Genomic DNA, 7,300 nt, shown 5'->3' with positions numbered 1-7,300 from the left:
CAAAAACTGTCTTGTAGTGCCACATTGCTGCCTTTAACCAAATGTGCTACTAAAAGAAAAAGAAGGTTCGACTTCATTTTGACTAGAATTTATGTGCTTTTTTTCTAATGACGCAATATGAAGGAAAATGTCTTGAGTTATCTTCATTTCCTTTTCTGGAGAGTTAGTTAATTTTTTAAGTGTTTTTTTCCTCTCTCTCTTTTTATTTTTTTTTCCAACCAGGCTTTTAGAGGCATTCTAGTGTCATTTTCACTGAATGCTAGTAATAAATATTTCTGCCTATTCACCTGCCAACTCATCTTTTATTCATCCTGCTGATGTAAACAATCTCCCATGGAACTTAATGTTGCTGAAAGAATGCAATAACTGTCCCATTACAAAAGTAATATATCCTATTTCAGCCTAATGTAAGAATTCTCTATTACTTTGATATATTTTTTTAAGAAGTTTCAAATTTTAAGGTACTGACTTTAATTAAAGCAATGGAGAGAGGGCAATCCAATAAACGCCGCAACAGGTGAATCTGCACTTCCTTTATGTTCTTATTGCAAATTACCAGTGTTTGTATAAAATCAAATGACTGCCCCTATATTTCTTTCTAGATTTGCATAGCTGTACCTGAAATCCTTACTCCTCAAATGTTGTATTATCTTGTTATTACAGCAGTTGCACCATATATGCAGGAGAATGGCTACTCGTATGGTTTTATTTCTTGAGGATGAGAGCTGAGAATAAAATTCTTGGTGATATGCGGTCAGAGTGAGAAGTGAACACCCATGATACTATACTCTATTTTTCTTTTTTTTTTTCCAGTTTTTAATACATTATACAAATGTGTATGCTTTTTTTGAATATAGTTTGTGTTTTTGCAATATAAAAATGTGATTTTTATGTTATAAAAATAGAGAGGAGACAGGAAGCATTTATGTATAACAATTCAAATTTATTTTCACCTAAAGAGGTTTTCTGCAGTTCTTTAGTAGATGAAAACTTAGTGCCTTTGAGAGCTTTCCTGTGAACTTCCTTAGAGCATGATTTAATGTTTCTGATGCATTCGTTAGGAACATGTCAATGTCTGGTTCTGATTTTCCATATGGTCTTCACTGGAAAGAACATGTCAGTGATTCAGGTGTTGCCTCACAAGTCAGACCTCTTCAGGGACTTGGTTAATACTATTATTATCCCATTACACTGTGGCAGAGGGGGAAGTTGGCAGAGTAGAAACTGAACAAATGGCCTGGGATTTTTGGTTCCCTGGACTGGATTAGAAAATGGACTATTCTCTTTTTCCTTGAGATCACATGATATTTCCCTGGCCTAGCAACCTGGGACTGAGTCCAGAACCAATTGACCTCTCCTTGAAAGACTTGGAAGAAGTAAGAGCATGCAACTCCTGAATGTGAATATTATATCTGCAAATGAAAATGCAGTTTTGGATGTGCAGTAGTGATTTTGGTTCTATATTCCTGTGGCTACACAAGAATATTTTAATTATTAGCTGGTAGGGTGTATTTGTTGTTTTAGAACTTATGTTTCGGGAGGGGGTTTGTTTTAGTAGCAGAAACTGTTTAGATCAATAATCTATTAATAACCTATTCAGGCCTGAAACTTCAATTCAGCCCCGCTCTCTAAAGAAGAGACATTCCCATTGTTCTTTGTTATATGCCTCTTCCATTTTAACTCTGAACTCATAAATCATAAATGAGCCTGAAGTATTAATTTCCCTCTTTCAGCACTACCTTTATCTAGTATTTGCTGACACGGCTCATTATAACTTATTTTGAGCACAGTCAGACCTTGTTTTCTGAACAGCTGAATTCATTGTTGAAAAGGATTTTATAAATAGAACTTAGGAGCCACCAAAATGAGAAATTCTAGCTCATTAGGATCTCAGCGGAAAGAATGTGATTTGATATACAGAAATTTTGAGTTGATGAAATGAGGCAAAGCCTTAGCTAATTGGTTCTAAACAATTAAATTACAAATGTACTATTTCTGTATTGCGGCTAAGGATGATAGAAACTATTTGGCGAAGAGATTCAAGCTGCATGTATTGGAAGATAGATAAAGGAGAAAAAGCTAGACTAGCTAATATGTTTCCTCTATCAATGTTTTGTGTTGAAGTGGTAAAGTAAATCTATGGACATGTGACTACTTCAATATCTCAAGTAGATTACTTAAGGATTAGTAGGATTACTAATGGAAAATGCAGAAATCCTCTAAACTATCTAGTCTAATGGAAGACTAAAGTCTTACAGCATCAGCCCAAAAATATTTCCCCAGGAACAATGTGAGTATTTATGTAAAAGTTGTGCATTGAATAAGTTTCTGGCACATGGTACCTTCCAGAAGTCAAAACTCCTGGGGCATACGTGAAGGCTTCAGCCCCACTCATCTCTTACCAGCAGCCTTCAAAAATGGATGCCCAAATAAGTCAAAACATTATTTCATGGCAGTAAAACTAACTAATATGAATCATCTTTGATTTCTCTTTCCTCACTGAGAGACAAAGCATACTGCACAGGGAGAAGACTCTCTAATCTTGAGACACAGTAAGTAACTGAGCATTTGGAACCCAAAAGAAGGAAAACTAAGGCTTAAACTTCACTGTCCTCCTTTTCTTATACCTTAGTACAATTTTCTATTCACTTCTCCAAAAACTCTAAAAATATAACAAACCAAAAACCAGAAAATCACTAGTAAGTAATATTAAATTGGAATTGTTTAATAGGATAACTTCAATGGTATTTCTGGACTTCTTAGGCTTCTGAATTAATGAAATAATAAGCATCACCAAAACATATCTACAGTGCTCATGGTCACTCTAATTGAAGTTGCTAATCACCATAGTCACCATATATTCACTGGCCAGTTCTATGTATAGATGTTGACCTGACTTATTAGTCATCAGCAGACAATATAGTATGTTACAATCTGACTCATAGCACATTTAATTGGATACTGATGGATGACTGAATTTTTTCAGATAAAATAAGAAGCTCCTTACAAATGTCATTGTGTTAAACTAGACCTTTTCTCTTGGTGAAAATATCTTTTTAAAACGTATGACTTTCTATGGTCTAGGTGAGGGCACAGTATTTTTCCAATGTGCTACAAGGACTGCTGTCCTTAGGAGTTTGCTGATACCACACAGTACTGTGTCTCAAAGCCACACCAAAGCAATTTTGATGCAGATCAGACAAGTACTCAGGTTAGATCAGTGATTCAAAATTCCATTTTTTTTGTTAACCCATCTCTGGTCATGCAGTTGCTAATATGGGTAAGTTAGGGATAAGACCTTAAGAAGCTATTAGATTTTGTTGTCTTGAATCTTTTAAAGATGGCTATTCACAATCTTTATTCGTTAATGCGCATCTGATTTATCATTGGTTACAGTGAGGAATAGAATTTTGTACTGTGGTATAGTAGTTCATACTGCTTTATAAAGACTGTGCAGTTATTTCTGTGCAGTTATTATTAATGACTATTTGGAAGGTTTATAGCTTGTCTGTAAAACAACTTGCCTAGCTGCACCATTAGAGCAGTCTTGGTGTGGATTTAAAATGGTCATTTTTAATTTAGGAAAAGATTGTTTTTCAAAAAAGAAGTTTCAAAGCATTTACAAGCTTGCTGTAGAGTATATAATTCTAATTAAAGAAAAGGAAAAGAAAAACAGAGCTATCTTCTGCCGATTTGGTGAAACTGAAATATTTCAAAGATGCACGTTGCTGAAAAACATTTTTGTATGATAAAAACTGGAATAGCTGAATTTAATCAAACTCCCTTCCTGTTGCTTTCAGATCCAGAAAGAAGATGCTCTTCTCTCATCTTCATTTATGTTGTTACATGCTTGTCTGAGTTTGACTTTCAATTCTTATTTGTGGTATATTTTAAAAAATTGTGTATTAGTAACCTATATATTTTTTGTTTTGTGTTTTCTCATGTCTTTACTCAGCCTATGTTCTGAATTCAACTCTCTCAGCTAATCAAAAAACATTTCTCACTGACTTGGTCTTTATTCAGAACCGTTAACTCAGCTCATGACAAACTCCTTTGCATCATGCTGCTTTGTACAATCTCCAGGCCACTGTTATTAGTGATCTGTCACGTGTTGTCAGTTCTATCTTTTACTTCTTTCTCTCAATATTACTGCTGTTTTTCTCTGCTGCTTTTATACCTTACTGTCTTATCTCAGCCTCCAGGTTTGCCTTCCACGTCAGCTTAAGCCTTGCTATGTGGAACTTTTCCAGGAAAAAACCCATGTCGTTAGGGTTCTAATTTCACTGCTGATGTCTTCCTACTTCTTCAACCAAAATAAAACTCCATAATCTTAACTGTCTTCTCACCATCTTCAAATTAAAAACACAAAAACCAGTTCTAGTTTGCATTCTTTGCTATGAGTGTACAGGGCTTCACTTATAGGACCCTTTTGATGTGCAGTATAGGAAAACATGGAAGGAGCCCTAATGGGAATTTGTACCAGGAATGTCTCTAGTGCATCCATTTCTCAGCATAGATTTTTAGACTTCCATAGTTTTTGACTATGGAGATTCTTTAAATCGGACAAGCTTACTGTGGTTTCAGTCTGGATCCTGTGCACATGGAAATCTGCATTACCCTCTGCCAAAAAGTCTATTTATTTACATCTCTTTCTGGAAAGGGAGTGTCCCTCCTTTGTGAGCTAAGAGGTGAATACACGACTGCCTGGACAGAGAATCCCCCCAGCTCTGCTGGCAGCTGCTGCACATATTACACAGATGAATAGAACTAATCAGTTCTCAGTAAACCGCCTCCTGGCTACTTCTCTGTCTCTTGCTTGCCAAATGCTAATTACACCAATGTCTGTCTCTGTCAAGTGTGTATGATGGGATGGTGGAGTATCTGACTAAATGTTTGATGTGTACTTTATCAGTCATCTGTCCTGCTGTCAGCAGAGTCTTCATTTCCACCTAGCGCATCAAACTGGGCATAGGAGATTATGCGCTTGACAGGTTGCCTGTGTACTTGAACAATAATACTCACTTTTGACATCAAGCTTTAAAAAAAGGCTTGGAAATAAACTGACCATCCTTATCTGTAGAGATAACATTGTTTTAACAACTACAGGAGTTATTTCATTGGGGTCACCAAGTCCACACAAGTGCAATGCACATCAGAGAGGTGGGTACCCAAGCCTGGGTATTTATAATGTATCACAAAGTTCCCCATAGCAGGTTATAACTATCATCCTTTAAAGTGGGTGAGTATGTAAGCTGATAAGCCTATAGTAAGATGAGTAGTACATTGAACCAGGGCTTGTTTACAAAGGAAAATGCTGCACCTTAACAATATGAATTTAGTTGGTTAGGTATTTTGTGGTAACTATGTGCCTTCTTAAAAAGAGCTCCATAATGAAATTCCGTGTATTCTGTGAAGTTTCATTTGCTAAACAACCTAGCTGCTCCAGCATGGCACTGAAGAGGAGTGAGCAACTCTGATTCCAAAGATGGCAAGGAGTTTTTGGGGTGTAGTGCTGCTCCTTACATAACGAACTGTTGGTAGGACCTTGTGTACAGTGATGTGCTGGTGACTGCTTCATTTTGGTTCTGGTCACAGCTTGCTGCAGGATATCTGGACCATCTTCCATTTTATGGGGAGACACCCTCAGTTTGAAGAAAGCATCTTTGTGCAGGTGGGTTGATGTCTTTTTTTGAAGTGTATGTACACAGGAAATAGTGGAAAATAGATAACACACAGTATTTCCTTACCCTGGCTTAATGGTGTTGCTGCAGACAAGCCTGTTAGTCACTCAGCAAAGATCTGGCTTACTCTGTGCAGCAAAAAAGCTTTCTTCTGTTATAATCTTTCATATTTTATAAAAAGAATAAAATATCTATTTTATGACAATGCAGCTTCTATCTCATTGTGACTGCATTGTAACTTAAACTTTGATACTTAGCAGTATTTTAATATTTTTACCAACAAGTGTCAGGTTTACAAATCACTGCTCAATTTCTAAGGTAAAGGAGAGAATTTTCTCCCACACTCCCCTGTGCTGCAAGAGTTGATTGTTACACCTATTCTCGTTCACAATGTACATTACGACTCATTATTATTTTTAGTATAGCCTGTTTTTTGTTGTTTTCTAAACCAAATCACTTACTGCCAGATACAGTGCAACATGATATATACAGAGGCCCAGTTTTCTGTGGGGCTGCTCTGCAGGCATATCTGACTGTGGAGGCCTGGTAAAGAAAATGTTAAAATCTCCTAAAGCATAAAGATTGGCACGCACACAGGTGTATTTATTATATACATTGTGTATATAGCACTCACTTTTCACTTAATTTATCCAGCAAGGAAAAGAAGATTATGGGTTTTTTTTCCAATCCTTTATCTTTGTTCCTCTCATTTCAATGTTTACAGGAAAAGCTCTCCATGGGAGTTTATCGACTCTCTTTAAGTGCTTGAAATGGTCAAATACCAAAAAGAGAGGGAGATTATGTACAGGGGGAGAGGAACAATTTACTAGTTGGATTAACATCCACAAATAAATTCATTACACAATGCATCTTAGAGGGCAAGTCTAGAGGAAGGAATTTTGATTTAATGACCAGTAGATAATAACATTAGGGAGCAGCTAAAATAAGTAGGTATATGAAGTCCTGTGTTCAGCTGTAGCAATTGGTACCCAGGCTTTGAAATTAATCTGGTCAGATTTTCAATCCTTTCGGAGTAATTGTGAAATGAATTGCATTCATTAGTCTTAGGAAGTATTCCTTGAGGTCTCCTGAAATAGAACGAGTGGGAATCATCCTACTTTCAGCCTTAAGCAGCCTTAATGCACTGGTATTTAGGACTGTATTTATTTACAGAAGAAACAAGGTCCTATTGACAGGCTGCTTGTTAATGTCACTTTAAAACATATTTTAAATACTGGTATTTCAAATACTGTACTAGACACAACAGTGCTCTGGTAGTGATTTTTCATTTGCAGGATCATATTATAGCTCTACTGTTAATTTATATTTATTACAAGGGGTACATGAACAAGTACCTCTAAGGGAAAAAGGATTAAACTTGGTGGTGGAGATCAGAATTCCGGGTTTTTCTGAGCATCAGCCATGGATTTCACCTTGTCAGTACTTTCTTACCGCTTCTGTCCTGCATAGTATCGTTGAACTATTATGGTTTCTAAGGCAAAGGTTGGTTTGATTTTTCTAGACTAGTGTTCAATCAGCTACTAATGGCATTATCATCACAAAAATGATTATCTTCGTTTAAGAAAGCTAACTAGTGATATTGGGAGGTACAAGGATCA

The sequence above is a fragment of the Nothoprocta perdicaria genome, unplaced genomic scaffold (genome assembly GCF_003342845.1).
Source record: "Nothoprocta perdicaria isolate Ctin4 unplaced genomic scaffold, notPer1 scaffold_18, whole genome shotgun sequence".
NCBI lineage: Eukaryota > Metazoa > Chordata > Aves > Tinamiformes > Tinamidae > Nothoprocta > Nothoprocta perdicaria.
This window is presented reverse-complemented; position numbering follows the sequence as displayed.